General features: G+C 43.4%; 1 pseudogene; it reads right to left on the bottom strand.

The window, feature by feature from the left end:
• Window positions 1–9524: 9524 nt before the first annotated feature.
• LOC128460614 (gap junction beta-3 protein-like) lies at window positions 9525–10242 on the bottom strand (annotated as a pseudogene).
• Window positions 10243–18945: the final 8703 nt, after the last annotated feature.

Here is an 18945-nt window from a genome sequence, read left to right as displayed (position 1 = left end):
AAAAGCATTTGATCGTGTCGATCGTTCATTCCTGTTTTCCACACTGCAGGCTTTCTGTGTTGGGGAGCATTTTCTGTCCTGGGTGAAACTATTATATAATGATACGTGTTGTGTTTTGAAGGTGGGGGGAGGGCTGAGCAGACCTGTACCAGTTGAAAGAGGGATAAGGCAGGGATGCCCCATCTCAGGCCAACTTTACAGTGTGGCAATCGAACCGCTCCTGTGTCGGCTCAGGACTCGGCTGAAAGGCCTGCGTCTGCCTGAGCTGGCTCACAGCCCCCCAATAGTAATATCAGCTTATGCGGATGATGTGAACATCTTTGTCAAGGATCAGGCAGACATACAAGAATTAGAGGGCAGTCTGTCATTGTATGCGAAGGCTTCATCGGCAAAAGTTAACTGGGGTAAGAGTGAAGCCTGTGTGATTGGTCAGTGGGACGCAGGGAGAGTACCCCGTCTCCCTGGGAACCTGACATGGGGAATTAAAGGGTTAAAAGTCCTCGGCTTGCATATCGGCAGTGAAGAGATAGAGAGGCAGAACTGGGAGGGAGTGCTGGGAAAGGTGCAGGTCAAGTTGTCTAAATGGAAATGGTTGCTACCCCAGTTGTCCTACAGGGGAAGAAGTCTGATAGTCAATAACCTGGTTGCAGCATCCCTGTGGCACAGACTCTATGTGCTCACTCCTCCACCGGGACTCATGGAGCAACTACAGAGGCTGCTGGTGGACTTCTTCTGGTCGGGTCAACACTGGGTGCGGGCGTCTGGCTGTACCTCCCTGTGGCAGAGGGGGGCCATGGACTAACCGACATCATCGCCAGGACTGCTGCCTTCAGACTGCAGGCAGCCCAGAGGCTCCTGTACGGCCCCACACTGTGCTGGTCGGCTGTGGCACGCCTGCTGCTCTGGAGAGCCGGGGGCCTTGGTTATGACAAACAGCTGTTCCTGTTGAACTCTCCGCAGCACAAACTAATCACCTCTGTGATAGATGCCTGGAGGACACTCAACTTCACGAGACCTCCTGACCCCGCGCCTGGGATGTGGCTATTTGAGGAGCCACTGTTTGATAATGGTTTCCTGGTCACTTCAGTCCTGACATCCACACCCACTTCAACAACGGTAAAAAACAAGTTCAGGGAGGCAGGAATAGTGAAGCTGGGCCACCTGACCCGGACGTCACTTGAGAGGCTGGCAGAGGTGACGGGAATTCGATCCACCAGAATGCTGCGGAGCCTCGTGGATGAGGTGTGGCAGGCACTGCCCCAGGCTCTGCGGACCTTCGCCCAGAACAAAAGTCAGGCGGACCAGTGGACCAAAACACAGGAATACGTGTTCCCTATCCTGAAGGTGAGTCCTGCAGTGGGGGAGTGGACAGAAGAGAGCGGCCAACTGCTAGCCCTCAGGACTCCAGCACTGGGCACCTTCAACAACTCTGGAGGGAAACAGCTCTACCATAGCTGCGTGAAGGTCCTGAACTGTCGCTCTCTTGAAGGAGTCAGGGAGTCGAAATGGATTGAGGTTTTTGGCTCAGACTATTCCCCTAGTGGCAGCTGGCGGGTCCTGTATAAACCTCCGGTCGAGAGACGGATGGCAGACATCCAGTGGAGAATTATACATGGAGCTCTAGCTACAAACAGATACAGAGCTCACCTGGACCCAAGCACTGAGGGGGGGTGTCCATTCTGTTCACTGCCTGAGACCCTGGAGCATTTAGTGGTGTCCTGTCCCAGGTTAGCTGAAATGTTTAAACAGCTGCAGGAGTGGGTGGGGGGGTTAGGAGAGGTTTTCTCGTTGCCACTTTTTGTGTTTGGACCCAAGTACACAGCAAGGAAAAAACATACTATGGTTTTAATGAATTTTCTTTTTTCTAATGCAAAGATGGCAACCTGGATTAGTAGAAAAAACAAAATGGCTGGGGGAGGATGGACCGATCCACTGCGCTGTTTGAGGGGGTTTGTGGCAGCTCGGCTGAGCATTGAACATGCGTATTTTACACTTACTAGCAATTTGGAGGGTTTCAGGGCTGTGTGGGGGGTGGGACAGGTCCTATGCTCACTGGGGGAGAACCAGTCTCTGGTTTTAACTTTTTAGGGTTGGTTTATGATGTGTGCGTGTATATAATGTTTTCATCCCTTGTCTTTTCCCAAAAAAAAAAAAAGTAATTTTTGAGTAATTAAGAGCTATTTTGATAATGTCTCTTAAATAAAGTTATTTAAAAGTCAAAGTCTTCTTCTTCTTCTTCTTCTTCTTCTTCTTCTTCTGCTTTTTCTTCTTCTGGTTCTTCTTCTTCCCCGAAGATATTGTCGATATTCACGTTTCGTCTCTTCTCCTCTCCTCTCCCCTACCCCCCCTCACACGCACACGCACGCACACACACACACACTCACACACGCCAGGCCGGTGTCCTTTCCGACAGCACATGCCCAGCAAACCGGCGAAATACGGGATCAAGTTGTGGGTGGCGTGCGAAGCCGTCTCCAGCTACGCTTGGAAGATGCAAGTCTACACCGGAAAGCCAAGCGGCGGGTGCCCGGAGAGGAACCTGTGGCTGCGGGTCTACGAACTCGTGCGGCAGCTCATGGAGAGGAACGTCACCGTGGTCGGGACGGTTCGGAAGAACAAGCCCGAGCTCCCGCCCCGGCTGCTTGTGGTCAAGGGACGAGCGGCGTTCTCCTCCGTGTACGTCCCGAGGAAGAAAAACAGGAACGTGGTGCTCCTGAGCACGCGGCACTCGGAGGCCGACGTCAGCGACCGCATCGGACGGCAAACCGGTCGTCGTCTTGGACTACAACCGCAACAAAGGAGGCGTGGACAATCTGGACAAGGTGATCGGAACGTACAGCTGCAGGAGGATGACCGCGCGCTGGCCCCTGGTCGTATTCCACAACATCCTCGACGTCCCTTCCTACAACGCCTTCGTGATATGGCGAGAGGTCAACCCCGACTGGATGTCTGGCAAGCGGAACAAGCGGAGGGTGTTCCTCGAGCAGCTGGGAAAGGCTCTCGTGGCTCCGTACATCGCCTTCGGTCGTGAAGGCTGTGAAAGTGAGCTGAGAGACGTTGACAGCGACCGAGACGACGCTCGGCCGGAGCAACATCAACAACAACGACAACAACAACAACAACCCCAGGGTCCGGCCTCCTGTCTAGCCCTGGTCGTCGCGGCCGCCGTGGCAGCCCCACTCGCCGCGAGCAAGAGGAAGAGGTGTCAGATATGCCCCAGGAACAAGGACTGTAAAACTCACGCAAAGTGCTGCGGGTGTGACAAATACATCTGCAAGGGCTGTTCGCTTTTCTATTGCTCTTCTTGCTGATGTGTATGGGGCTGTGCGTGTACACGTGTGCATCTGTGTGTGTGTGTCTGTGGTTAGTTAAATCGCTACCCAAACGCTCACAGCCAACAGCATGGGGAAGGAGGGACAACACGAGGGATAAGGGAAATAATAAAAATGAATTTCTTTTTTATTATTACTGCGCAAGAGTCTTCTTTTTCTTCTCCTTCTCCTTCTCCTTCTTCTTCTTCTTCTCCTTCTTCTTCTCATCACCGAGCAAGAACAGGCTCGAGTACCATCACTGGCAGCCGGGTCGGTCCAGCGTCGCGAGTCTAAGGGTCACGGGGACCCGACAAGCGACCTGGCCCACGTTACACCGGCCCAAGTCTTTGCGTGTGTCGTGCAGCTATAAAAAATAAACAAATAAAACTTAATTTTTTTAGTTAAATCGCTACCCAAACGCTCACAGCCAACAGCATGGGGAAGGAGGGACAACACGAGGGATAAGGGAAATAATAAAAATGAATTTCTTTTTTATTATTACTGCGCAAGAGTCTTTTTCTTCTTCTTCTTCTTCTTCTTCTTCTTCTTCTTCTTCTTCTTCTTCTTCTTCTTCTTCTTCTTCTCATCACCGTGCAGGAACAGGTTTCGATTACACAAACGGAGGGAGCGTGTCAGTCCAGCGTCGCGAGTCTCAGGGTCACGGGGACCCCAATCGGAGAGACGGCCCTCGACGCGAGCGGCAGCGCGAGCCTTCGGGTCGCCGAGACCCACCCCGAAGAGACTCCCCAACACGGGCATCCCAGTGGTCCTACGTCACACCGGCGCGCAACTTGGAGCGGGTTTGAAAAATACATCTGCAAGGGCTGTTCGCTTTTCCATTGCCCTTCGTGCGCGTGCTGATGTGTTGTGGGCTGTGCGTGTGTGCGTGTGCGTCTGTGTGTTTGAAGCAGGGTATCGCAACAAGCGTTTGTCAGATCGCTTGTTGTGGTTCCTCTATTTCAGAAACTATATGCTGGAGTGCCTCCAATGAGATTACGGCCGAAATACACGTCATAGTCGCAACATGCCCATGCCCCCATAGATCTATGCACTCCCCCACTACCACTCGACCCACCCACAGTCTATCGGTGTCCGGCCGCCATTTCATTCTTGCAAGCCTTGGGAAGACTTGGATAAGCTAACTAGCAGCATGAATGAATTCAACAACCGAGATGCTCAGTGGTCGGCTGCACAAATCAGCACAAATGTCTTCATGTGACTCCAGCTTCAGAAGACACAAGATTGAGATGGATTGAGTTCATATATGATGGCAATGTTCCTGCAAGATTTGGCAAATATCTGTATCGGACTGTTTTATCAACCTGGGCCAATATAACGCCGGATTCTCGATAAGGTTGTTATTGAAAGAGGGGTCGGTGCCATCTTTCCATCGCAATACTGAAGATGAGGGAAACTTAAGTATTTTTCTTGTATTTGCTTCTTTTAGACATTTTGTGTGGAGGCTAGTGACGTTAGCATGTTGTGGCATGTGTGAGGGGGTGGGGGGCTAGTATGTAGTGGTTGGGGATAGGTAGAGACTTTACAGGAGTTTTCATGTTCGAATATTAATAACGTTATTGAACAATTAATCAAGGATGGCTGGTTCGTGAGTGTTGTGATCTCCAAGCTCCCCCCCAGCCCCCCCCCCCCCCCGCTCGCGTGTTCCCCCGTCTGTACTGTGCCGCTGGTTTTTTTCTACGGCAGCACTGGGCTGGAAGTTAGCTACGAGCGCCGGCCGGAGCTGCTACCCCCGGGCGCTGTAGCTAACTTCCAGCCCATTGCCGCCGTGGCAGTAGTACAAACATGAATAACATTGCTGCTTTTGGTGTTTAGGCAAGCACATCTGTTCACGGTGCTAGGCTACATCACGTAGCATGCCAGACGGACCCACCAAAGATGCGCACACATGGACCGCAGCTTTCTATGCAAACACTGCGACCTCACTACAAAAGAACAGGTTTGTTTACCCTCAGTTACTTCGTCATGTCATTGATTGTGTCTCCGTGTTAAAGTTGTAACAGCATCTAATTTGTTGTGACTCCACGGATACTGAATGTCTGTTTTATCATAGGCACACAGAAAACTGTGATGCACTGATGTCGGTGTTGGGACCTCAGCTGTAATAGACCTCGCTTGGAGGAGGTGAGAGTACAACCCAAGTTGTTCAAGTATGGACTTCGGAGAGCCACAGGATGCTATATATGATCCTGATGACTCGATCACAGTCTTGACTGAGTCAGCAGATGTGACGTGAGTAACTCAATATTTAATCTAAACATTTCAATAATCAGATGGATTACCATCCTACACTTTTTTAGCTGTTGCAGCCTTTTGGTGAAATCTTTGTCTTTCTAATAGAATGGAATCTTCCAACCCTGTTCATAAGACACCCACATATATTGTCTATGAAAACTGCCTCTTGGAGCTGTTTGAGGTGTGTCCTGTGTGTCGGCGGGGGACAGATGTAATATATAAGAAGGGCGAGTACACAGCAAAGCCGGTGAAAGCAGATGCAACCTTTATTTAAAAGCCAAACAATGTACAAACAGTATGTGAAACATAAATAACATATCAATTAACTGCTGTCTTTAAATGGTCTTCACGATTTAAAGACCATTTATTTATCGTCTTCACGATAAATAGAATAATATAATTACAAAATAATTATAAAAAGAAAATAATATATACAAAAAAGTGCAAAATGTCCAACTTTTTTTCCCAATTTGTATTACATATTACATGGATAACCTGTTGGACCTCATCTTTCACAAGGTTTTTTTCAGGACCCGGCCCCATATGTGAATGAGGTGCTGAAGACAATACCCGAGGATCTCTCTGCCAAGTATGAGAAACCTGACAAGCAGGAAGTTATAGCCAACTATGTGAGCATCAGGGAACACTCTGCGTATCTGGAGCACCACGCAGGAGGGCAGGACCACCCTGATTCTCCGGCCCAGATAGCCCCAACACCAGCTAACAAAGCTTCTGTACGCTAAATACCTGTAACGGCTGAGCAAAGTTTACATTGTATTTAGAGAATAAAAGGTGACACACAAATATAAAGTGTTCCTTTGTTTAAAGTATGGCTACTGATGGCACAAAGTGAATTTTTGTAATCAATGTTTTTATTATACTTGGTATTTTTTGTATTTATTACCTCTGTCCCAGCCAGTACATTTAATAACTGTTTAAAATGGGGGCGGGGTGAGAGGGGGGCGGGGCCCTCAAAACAGGTCAATCTGAGGAGGTCTGTTTTAGACAGGGTAAAAAGGGTGCTGTTTTAAATGATCCTTGTGGTATTTTTACCAAAAAATGTTACAGACATATCATTAAGACCCCAAGGAACCATATCAACTGTGGTGAAATGGGCATAATATGTCCCTTTTAATTACATTTAATATGAGCTACTTTAAGACTTTTACTCAAGTCATTTTCTTACGGGTGACTTTTACTTTTACCGAAGTCACTTTCAGGTAAGATATCTGTACTTTTACTCAAGTACGGTTTTCAAATACTTTATACACCACTGGCTGTACCACTGTGCTCCAGCTCCACGCTGCCTCCTGCAGCCTCCACTCCTGATGCTAACCTCCTGTCTCCATCACACTAAGCAGCAAACCTGGAGTGACAGAACTTACTGCAGAGCTGCCTCCTCCCTCTGAAACCCCCTCTCCAAAACAAAATTTTTGTAGTTTTTTTAACTCTTTTTTGCATGAGAATTGTTGATCATATCATTTCCAGCAAATGACTTAATGTAATTTCTGTGCATAATAAATGACATTGATCATAACATATTGAGATTTCCTTGCACTTCTACACCATGTTATTGGCAGATGAGATGCTGATTGCGTTAAAGCATTCTGTAGAGAGTAACTCAGTTACGGAAGTCAGAAAATTTCAGTCATTTATAGTCACAGCAAAGCAGACAGGTCTGGTTGTATAAGTGGCGCCCATATCATATTGTTTAAGATTTGTAACATCAAGCTTGTGTATCAGTGCTAAATACATCCAGTCAGAAGTCAGAATACACCCCCTTTTATTTACACTAAAATAAGGTGACCCAGATGTTTCACAATGCAATCTGATAAGGTCGTATGAGAAACATTGTTAACATTAAAAAATGTTAAAAGGGTTAGGGTTAGGGTTAGGGACACACCCTACTCTCCCTCTGATTGGCTAGTATTCCTTATTGGTGCCAGAGCTATATTTTGGTGTTTAGGAATGAGAACCGTCAGAGTTAGGGTCAGGGTTGAGCCAATCAGAATCAGTGTAGGGGGCGAGCATTGTCATCATCGCGGGAGTCCTGACACTCTTCACAACAGCTGATGCTCCTGGACAGGTATGGGCCGAGCAATTTTAATTTTTCAGAATTGAAAAGTATTAGGCATTTGTTAATAATTACCGTGGAGCAGAGTTTATAATAGTTCCTAACGTTTCAGTTTGGTGTGAAACGTTAAGAATATATAGTATAGTATACTAACTTGAATGTGAAATCTCAACATATAGCTCAGTCCGCTGCAAAAAGTCATTGAAACCACATTTAAAGCGTAGATCAAACTAAGTTGTATGGATGTATTTTATTTATATATATTGAAAATAATGAATATGTTAGTATGCACCACAAAACATTACTTTGATATTTGTTGTTCTATTGAGGTTGGAGCAGTAACCAGCATCCCTCCACTCACCAATCCTCCATCATCCCTGCCAACCAGCCACCCATCAGCCTGTCTTGTGGCAATGTCGATCTATCAGAAGGATAAATAAAGAACAATAACACATCCTCAACAAATCAGGACATGTAGTTTTTATACGAGGGTTAGATATATTGCACTAAGTGAGAACTGTATGAGACTATATCTGTTTGAACACTTACATTCAAGAGTTACAAACTAAAGTTTGGGAATCAATAGTCAATCACAACCGTTTTAAATCTCACTGTATAAAGTTTTTCTTAAAACAGCTCCAGTGGTTAACATTCATCTTTACCGGGTGGAAAGTCTAATGCTTTTATTTTGAAAAGTTGCCAATCACCAATCGTTGATAAAATTTCGAAAAACTTTGATGCAGATGCACGTGCTGGATTTTTAGTGCTAGAAAAAAATCGTATACTGGAAACACCGAAAATAATTTACGTATAAAGGTGTTTGTTGTAATTATTATTATTATTATTATAATTATTACATGGTTATTAGTAGTAGGAGTTGAAAAATGACGTGTATTGTGTAACACCTGGATCAAAGCCTGAAGAAACATGACAGATGTGTTTTTTTTGCACTATTTCCATATTTACTGAAACATTACCTTTGGAAACATAAATATTAAGCTATAATTTGATTTCAGAGGTAAACTAGTGAACAATCACAAAAGAACTCAACCATGTGAAGGGTGATAATTGAATGGATCATGTTTGCTGGAACCTTCAGAACATGATTATGTAGTAGGCCTTTAGCGCCACCAGGTGGAGAATTGGCGCCTTTACAGGAGGAGAGAGCGGATCTTCTTTCTCAATAACGAGCATTTACTGTGATTTATTACAGGTAGGGAGAGCAAACCTTATTCTCAGTGGTTTGACATTATTTCCAGCGAATACAAAAAACAAATAGTTTCAGTTTCGGTCAAGGATATATTAACAATGGTTACAAATACATGAGAGTCTCCCTTTATTTGAATGATCAATAACTTTTAGTTCACAGAAAGTCATTCTGAAAGAATAAAATATTGTGGCAAAATAGTTACATTCACTAGAAATTATATTAAACATTTAAATAACCTTAAGGGATATTTTCACAGATGTTCACCTCATGTCTATCTTAAAACAATGCACACGTGCCCAAATGTTCCTTAAAATAATATACTGTAATTATTCCTCTCGTCCATGACGTCCAAGTAGAGATCATTTCCTAATGTAAAGACAATGTGGGACAAGATCCACCTGGGAAAAAACTACGTTCAACAGAGGTTTCTGTTTCTGAGTTGGACGAACCAAGTAGAAATCCTCAGTCCTTTGGATCTCACAGGGCGGGACCTCTACAAACCCAATATGGACAGGAGGAACAACTGTGTGCTCGAAAACATGTGGGTATTGTAGTTAGTCAGACGTGAAAAAAGGCCAACCTATCCTTTAATGGTGAAGAAATTTCGATATTTTTCAAACTGAGGCATTTTAAGACATTTAGTTTTTCTACTGGCTCTCCAGGATGGTAGAGAGGACTAGCAGCCATCACAGCTCAGCCCAGGGTGGATCTTTCTTGATGGAGTGCGGTCCATGCCTCGCTGTTTGAGAGTCACCATCCGGAACGCAATCAGATATAAAATCTTACAGATGTTAAGCACCACACACGCAACAGATGCCCCCCCACCATGAAGTAGGTGAAAACGGTGTTCTGTGTGGGCCGGGAGATGTAGCAGTCCACCAGATTCGTACAGGGACTGACATCACACTGGACCTTCCTGGGCAGCTTGAAGCTGTTGTAGATGTAGTGGAGCACCTACAGGAAAAGACCTCAAAGGTGCTTTTGATAAACAGGCTTATCAGATAGGTCCACCAGAGGCCGCCGTGCTTTTGGCCCGTGTTGCCGTACAGCCGCGTGTGCACTCCATGCTTGGCCTGGTACTTACGCTCACGCTCTTCTCAATAGGCCACGTGTAGCACCGCCATGAATGAGGGACAGGTGACAAAGATGAGCTGGAGGGCTCACAGGAGGATGTGAGAGATGGGGAAGAAGTAGTCAAAGCAGATGTTGGTGCAACCTGGCTCGCGGGTGTTGCAGTCAAAGTGTCCCTGGTCGTCGGCCCAGACACGCTCAGCGGCCACCACATAGACCAACACCCGGAAGATGAAGATCACTGACAACCAGATGCGCCCGAAGGCAGTGGAACAATTATTGTTGACTTTTCTAAGACCAACCTCAAGAACCTTCCAATCCATGTTCTTTTGACTTGTGACTGTTTAGATCTCTATCGTTATTAACTACATCAACTGCAGAGCTGTCGAAAAATAAAAAAAAAGACAAAGATGAACTTAGTTAAAAAATACCAAAACCTTATAAAAATCATTTTAATTCTGCCCAATATTCTATAATCTTTTCTAGATATTTCTCAGTATTTTTTCAATCTGTGTGATCGAACATTTTGTTGATACTCCAAAACCTCAATAATCTTCGCCTCACAGTTAAAATTTTTTATAATATCTGGTATTTTAAAGAGAGATACTTAAGAGAAAATAGTTGCTTGTGCACAGTGGCGTTTCTACATTAGGGGCACGTGGGGCACTGCCCCACCAGATCCAGATGGCGCTGTTGTGCAGAAAGCTCAATACATCTGTACTTTGTGGCAAAATATATTTTATTTTATTTTATATGCAAAGTAGCGTGAATGTGTGTGTGAATAAACTTGACTCACAAGCATTATAGTCTTGTTTTGGAGTCATTTGATTTGTGTGTTTCTGTCTGTGTACTTGCTCTGTGAAATGCTTCTCTCTTGGCGTCCGTCTCTGCTCTGGGGGCAACGGCCCATGCTTAAGACTGTTGCCATGGAAACACCAATGAGAGTGAACCACACAGGCCAAAGTTAACATTGGGAGATGGGCGGAGATGGGGCACTTTCCTAAACTGAAATGATTATAATCCGATGAACTTTGAAGTAATAATCTTTTATTTTGACCATGTAAAAGTCTGTTAAGGAGTTAACCTGGCACATGTATGTTTTCGGTGCTGAAGGACATCGTCTTTTTTACAAAGTTTTGTTTAATAAATTATGAAAGTTATTTGAGCTGTGTGTCTGTCTAATCTTTTTACTTTGTTGCAATAATTTTACACTAATATTGTATTATAGGCAACATCTTTGTATCGCGCTGAGAGCTAAAGCATGTGAAATGTATTTGAAATAGGATTTCTGCTCCCTGCTGGCACTCAAAATACAGCCCATAGTATATCTTACTGTCTATATAGGCCTACTGCTTATAATAATCAGCTACCTCTATTTTTGTGACGGTGACATGACGTCATACGAAATTGCCCCACCAGAAATTTCAGGCTAAAATCGCCACTGCTTGATCATAGATATAGATATTGGGTTCAGCCTCTTCCCAATTCCTTGGGAAAGTTTAGGCTAAAGTGCATATGTAGTTTTTTTTTTCAATGCTTCCTATACTGTTGCAAATTAATGACAGATTAATCCAAATTCTTCTCCTGCATCTCATCTTCTTTGACCTAGCTAAAACATTCATTCAGAGACATCACAGAAATCTCTTTGCCTAACTTAAGAAGTGTGGTTTTCCACTCAGTGCATGATGTCCCGTCTTGGAAGCAGACTTACTGTAGGAACACAATCCACAGGAATCCTCTCTCCTACAGTGGTTCTCCAATATTGACTGGGTGGAAGAATCAAATCTTGACCTTAATCTGGAGCAGTGTTAACTTCGTTGACAAAAACTATAACGAAAATGATTCGTTAACAACCTTTTTCCCATGAATTAGACGAGCCTAAGACGTGACGAAAACGGATCGTTGAAAATAAAAACTATGACTAAATCTATTTTAAGATTTTAACTTTTTTTTCGTGAATCGTGATGTTCACGTTAATTTTTTAAAACATCATCGTATCAGGCCGCCATGAAGTACCAGTAGCGGGCAAGTATGTGTGTGTGTTTGCTCCCAGATAGTGCACACACACCGGTCCAGGGGCATATTTCAAGGCAACTTGAGAACATAGCTTAAAGGTTTATTAGAATAAAGGTTTGACATTTATAAACAGGAAGTAGCTTTGTGAAGCAGCACAGTGGTGGTATGGGAGGACGTCGTCTCTGTCAGGCCGTCAGTCCTCCAGGAACCTTCAATGGTCTGAAACTCAGTGTAGGAATGGTGGTTTTATCAACTTTAGTCAATAATGCTACTCCCATCACTAAACACACGTTGATCAGTCTGTACCCAAGTCAGCTTGGTATGTCACGTTGTGGTTTATCTGATTATTGAACACGTTCTAATACAGACCCTAGATCTGTAGTCATCATTTTTCAAAAAAGGAATAAAGAAGAAAGGGCAAATGCAAATTTCGCATGATACACATTTATTTTAGAAAATATATCAGGCATCTAGCTGTCATGACATGGTCTTTGTTTTTACATCTACATCTATATATATACATATATACATGTATATACATATATAAGTATCCTGAAATGACTTATTCTACCGTCAAAAATTGTAAACAGTGAAAATGTTGAACTTTACTTTAAAAATTGTAAACAGTGAAAATGTTGGACTTTACTTTGAAAAATCTCCAAATATATCCAGTAAAAATCATTGATATTGATGTATGTAGGTATTCAGGGAGGTCCTGAACAGGCCCGACGCGGCTCGTGGAGCGTCACGGTCGCGATTTGCTCCGAGCTAAATAAATTCTTATTCTGGCTAAATTCAAATTAAACGTGGCAGGGAGACTGTGTACATTTTGATTTATATTTGTTTTTAAAAGATGTAGCTGATAAATAAATTGGTGCTGAATGAACTCGTGAGAAGAAAACGTTTTGTTCTCTGAGATGACAACGGCAATGTCAAGGGGCGCTCGTTTTGAGGTGCGGGGTGACGCCAGCCGCCAGCGGAGCTCTCACCTGGGATTTGTCTTCCAGAGGTGTAAATAACCAATCACCGCCAAACTATACCGGGCTGACTGAAGCATATTAAACACACATATTATTTACACAGTGTGTTTTCCTCTGCACTGGTTGATGGCCAGTGAAGGAAAATAAAGCAGTTTTACTAGCATGTCTAGACATGACACTCTATACATGCATTCTTAGCCTCTCTCTCTACCAACCTCCTCTCTCACTTCTCAGCTGATACTGGATCTATTTCAGTTCCTTCTTTCACAGCAGCACATCTTACACTTGGAGATTTTTTCACACACGATCACGGTTGCATGGTTATTTCTCTGTATTCAGTTACATGGCAAGACTGTTGTATAAACCTGATGTCTTGTTACCACCTGATCCTCAATAAGTCTTGTGCAGTTGCTCCTGGTCGTCTCACGCTCTCCTCTCCGTCTTGTCCTCTCCCTGCAGAACGTTCCTGTACCTGAAGTTCCTCGTGGTGTGGGTGCTGGTTCTGCTGGCCGACTTTGTGCTGGAGTTCAGGTTCGATTACTTGTGGCCCTTCTGGCTTTTCATTCGCAGTGTCTATGACTCCTTCAGATATCAGGGATTGGTAAGTGTTTTGTGTGTGTGTGTGTGTGTCTCCAGTCAACACAGAACAGAATCACACCAGGATGCAGCAAAGAAACACACACAGACTCGGATAGAGTTATTGTCCAATGTTTAAAGGTTCACTGTGTAGAATTCAGTGTTATCCAGTGGTGGAGTTGAACGAGAACCTGTGGTCGCCTTCAGTTGTCATAAAAACTCAAAAGGTGTATAATTGTCCAGTTATGGCCACTGTAATAAATATGGATATATATTTGTTTTAATATATAAAAACAAATGTTAAACCCGCAGAAAACTCCAGTATTTTCAGGGTCGGTTCATTACTAATTTTATTTTAATGCTTATGTTCTCTACTGAATTCATTCCACTTACTGTTCATGTACAGCTCAAAGTGCCCATCCCTGATGAACCCAATAGTACAGTGAGCTTTATCAAGCTGCTGCTAAGCCGTTGTCAGCAGGAGTTTGAGAAAGACAACGAGGACAATGATGTGGTAATTAGTACGAAGCAGAAGAAGCTGGACTCTGCTGCACGGGTAAGTGTGACACCGGATCTTTACTGAAACGTCTTTTAGTTTCTGTTTCTGTTCAAGAGGTTTGTTTGCTTGGTCCCATTAGAGGGATCGTCACCGACTCCTGCTAGAGCTACAGGAGGTCAAGGATATTATCCGGCGGCGTTCCATTGGCTACGTCAAGTTTATCGGCGAACTGTTCAAGCTCAAGAAGCTAAAGGCGCCCGTCATGCATGACTGCGTGGTTAGGCTGCTGCAGAACCAAGACAAAGTGTCTTTAGAGTGTCTGTGCAGCCTGCTCACCACCATCGGAAAGGAATTTGACTAAGAGGAGACCAAGGTGAGCTTGTGGAAGTTAATTTGACATAAACCTTCAATTTATTTTATTACGGTCTTAGAAAGGTCTGAAGGGCTACAGATTGAAAGCTTCGAATATAATTTCCAGGATAATATGCGGCTGGTTTCCCTTTCCAAAATTAAATATTCAGAGAAATGCGTTGTTTGCAGGGATGAAGATGTAATGTGAACTTTTTGTCAGCAGTGTTATTGACATTAGTGCAGCCGAAGATCAGTTCATGTCTCTGCTTTCATCCCACCGAGATGTATTCTTCTGCACGTGTCAAATAAGTGATTTAAGAGGTGATTCTGATTTACAAGGACACAGTTTCCAAGACATAAAAGAGAAAAGTTCCGGTGTTATTCAATCCCACAGCAGCTGCTTATAAGTAGGTTATGTGGAAACGGGAACATTTATAATGTGGTAGTTTCCTCAGCACGGAAGCTTAATGGTGAATGTTTACAGTGAATTGCCTCTGTTTGTTTCTGGCTATTACGGTTTTCATGCTGCTGTTGATGAAATGTTCCGGTTTCATCTCGGGCGGTCAGGACTGTTCCAAGTGATTAACTGGACAATTGGTCAACTCTGTAGAATAATAATATCTGCAACCTGCTGTCTGGTAGATTGAATGGAGACATGCTGAACATGAACTTCAAGTCTCAAATTAACCGTCTCTCTCCCTCTGTGTCTCACCAGCCTCGGATGAATCAGTATTTTTACCAGATTAAAAAGATCGTCAGAGAGGGGAAGACCTGCACTCGTATACGGTTGATGTTGCAGGATGTTATAGACCTGAGATTGGTGAGTGGGTCTTTGCGATTTTTCTTTCATTTGCACAATTGTAAAGAGTACAACAGTCAAATTTTTCAATGTAAGATACATTTTACCACAGAGATTTATTTCAACATGATACTATATATTCTGGTCATATTCTGTTTAACGAATATCTACACTGCTGATGTTAAGGAGATCTAACGCTTTTTAGAAGGACTGATAAAGATAGATACATAGATCATGGGAAAGAAATATAAGAAAATTCCATAGAAACAATGAACAGGGAAAAATGGAAGAAACCTGAGGAGGGTGTGATGACTATTGATCTTTAATGAATTCATCAGTGTGTCCTCAGTCATTAGAATATTCCTCTGTGATTGACTGATTCCTCTGTTTATGCCAAAATGTATCTAGCACAGTGTGATCAAACCCACACATGCTCCTAAATCCTCTGATCTATCAAAGAAAAAGAGCAAAGAAATCTGTTTAACACTACAGAATCTGTCTGATTCAAGTTTGAAGTCATTGTGGTTCTGTACATTTTTTTTTTCTTCAGCACAACTGGGTGTCCACAGGACCCGACCAGGGTAAACAAAACATTGATCCGAGCCACAAGGTGGCAAAGATTGAAGATCAGAAGGAGCCAAGAAAAGTGCAGCAGCAACTCCTCTCCAAAGAGACCAGGAGACAGCCAGGTCAGGCCTGCAGTCTAAATCCTCTTTAAGGCTTAGAATCACATCGACACAGCTATAGTGACTCAGGAAGCCAGTCTGTAGACCTCCTGTCCCTGTAGCCTGCAGAGATGATATTGTTCCATGAAGCAGACAGGAAGCCCCATCCCTCCCTCCCATCTGCTAGCTGAGCTATAATATTTCATCTTGTAACGCGGCATGCCACAGAAACAGTTAGAGATGTCACTCTGTCTGCCACTTTCACAACCGTTTGACTACACTGTATTTCCTGTGAACTAATCTTAAACCTGTATTTCCCTGTTTTATTTTTTTAATGTTTTTGTTTGGGTGTGTCTCCACAGATCCAAGTGAGCAGAGAGATCATGGCGTACAGAGAGAGGAGCCGGGCAACACTGTGCCCATGGAAAAGAACAGCATAACCGCCGACCCCAACAATATCCCAACGTTCTCCGAGGTGAGACGAGCTGTCCGAGGCTTCGACACAGATCTTACCATTCTACCTTTTTCTTACCTTCTACTGTGAGGGTTGTACAAATGCACTGCATACAGGAGACGTGAAGCTGCTATTTACTCTCTGTCCCTCATAGTTGATTTGCTCATATTTTTGCATTGGAATCACAAAAACGATGACAAACAATTACCATGTTATAACTGGTCGTGTTCCATGGAAACTTAAATCGTTGTAAGACGTGACCTCCGGGTAAAATCTGGAGAATTGGCTACAGACTTCAAACATTAAATTACTTGAGCTGAAATTTTGATTAATGATAGTTTGATCTGAGAGATTTGAAATGTACATTTGAATTAAAGCTGGGACCTAAAGCAGAGTCAGGACTTGTTAAGATTCTGCTGTATAATCAGAAAAATATCATATTTTATGATTTATATAGATTTTGGTAAACAAGTTTCTTAGATTTTAAATTTATTACTGATAATCAATCAATCAATCAAATTTTATTTGTATAGCCCATATTCACAAATTACAATTCATCTCATAGGGCTTTAACAGGGTGTGGCATCCTCTGTCCTTAACCCTCAGCAAGAGTAAGGAAAAACTACTAAAAACCCTTTTAACAGGGTAAAAATATGTAGAAACCTCAGAGAGAGCCACATGTGAGGGATCCCTCTCCCAGGACGGACAGAAGTGCAATAGATGCCACGTGCAGGAGAACATCATCAATAATCAAAGTCTCTAGCAGCATTTGATGAGGGTAGACATCCCGAAGGACAACCCCTGATAAAAGACCCATAACGGGCATTTGTGTCGATTCATTCATGCTTCCTCCTCACGCCCACGATTTTCAGTACGCCAGTGTAAGAGAGGGTAACCTAAATTATATTTATGTTGCCTTACTTATGAAACTCACACAAACTTAAACACTGGAATTGAAAATCCATTATTTTGGCTTATTTAAAAGATATTGAGTCATGGTAATAATACTGAGGTCATCGTGGGCCTGTCCGTGGATCAAGTAGTTAAGCCGAAGACATCAGAGAATGCCCGGAAACCAGGCAGGAATAGGCAAATCCAAGCAGAACCAAAGTCAAAAGGAACACAGGTACGACCAAATATAGACAAACTGTAATCCACAAAGCAGTGGGCACATATAGAAATTACATATACAGACTTTACTGATAATTAATGTTAGTCTAAGTGACGGAAGGTTTTCAAAGTATTGGAAATTCCAGTAAAAATGTTGTTTAAATCTGTAAATGTAGGAAAATCATTGTGAGTATTTAATTTCCTTATTACTAGTAGCTTTTACAACAGGACTATTTTGAGAACACGGAAGAGTGCAGAACCAACTGTAGATTTCATTCTAAACCTTTAGACTTTCCCTCAGATTTTCTACTATTGTCATCTGTAGTTTTTACTGCTGGAAATCTGACGAGTGATCATAATCGCTTCTCTTTCTGCAGCCTCAAATGGACGAGAAGATCCAGCTTGGCCCCCAGGCTCAAGTCACATTGGTGAAGGCTAGCACTGAAGGAGCCAAGGCCAGTGACTCAGGTGAGGTCACACCACATGACTTTTAAAGCTGTCGGATCACTGTGCAGTTCACACTACATGACCTGCTGATCAGGAGTCTTGTAACTGTTTGGAGTTCATACTACAACACTTAACGATTGAAGGGTGTCACTCACTTCACAATGTTTTGACTGTTCCGCTCTGTTAAGCTGTAGTTGTCACTGATTCATCTAAGATATTAAGCCTGTTAGAAATCTGGGAGTCTGATAGTATATCTATTACATTCTACGAGAATGTCCTTCATTATGTTCTTAAAAAGGTTTTAAATTGAACTTGATGAAACCCTGATATAAAACAGTAATTTACAGCATATCCTGTATACGGAGTCAGGTGAAGCATCTTCCTCTGAATGACTGGACCTTAACTCTGTTCATCCACAATCGCTATTTTTCACTTATCTCTCTTACAACGTTTCATCTCTGCGGGCCTCAACCGCTTCTCAGGGCTGCAGTCCAGCCCCTCACCTCAACCCTCCACCGCTCCTCCACAAAACACAGACTCTGACGCCAGGAAAACTCTGGGAAGGTATGAGATGACAACCCTGTGTGATTTTAAGGGCAGTGACAATAATTTGTAGTAGGTTCCAAATTGGTTGAAAAGCTTTATATTCAGAGTTTCTCATTTACTATGACATCCTTCCTGACTCTTTGTTTATTCGTCCCCCACCAGTCGCAGCACAGGCAGAAAGCGAAGAAAGCGCGGAAGGCGTGGCCCTTAAGTCCGTCACGGCCTTCTTCACCTGGCTGCGGGAGGCGGAGCCTGAAGATAATTGATGAGGGGAGACCCCCGGGGGACATGGCGTAGTAGAACTTACTCCGGGGGACATGGCGTAGTAGAACTACGTGTGCGTGAGCAGGACGACATCTTTACGGCTGGATTTTTTTCTGCGGTTGGGTTCTGAAACATGCCGCCATTTTGAGATTGGATTCCAACAGCGGAAGTGCTAAATACTATAATAATGTATTAGACATAGATAATATTTTTGTTTTAAATTTCAACTTATTCTTCTTTTGCAATTTTATAAGAAGAAACTTAAAAGATGCATGTGTTCTCTTTGAATAAACAAACTTTCAGATGAAAATGATGTTTC

This window comes from Pleuronectes platessa, chromosome 17 (assembly GCF_947347685.1).
Source record: "Pleuronectes platessa chromosome 17, fPlePla1.1, whole genome shotgun sequence".
NCBI lineage: Eukaryota > Metazoa > Chordata > Actinopteri > Pleuronectiformes > Pleuronectidae > Pleuronectes > Pleuronectes platessa.
The sequence above is the reverse complement of the archived record's forward strand: the minus strand, read 5'-3'. Positions and strand labels throughout refer to the sequence as shown.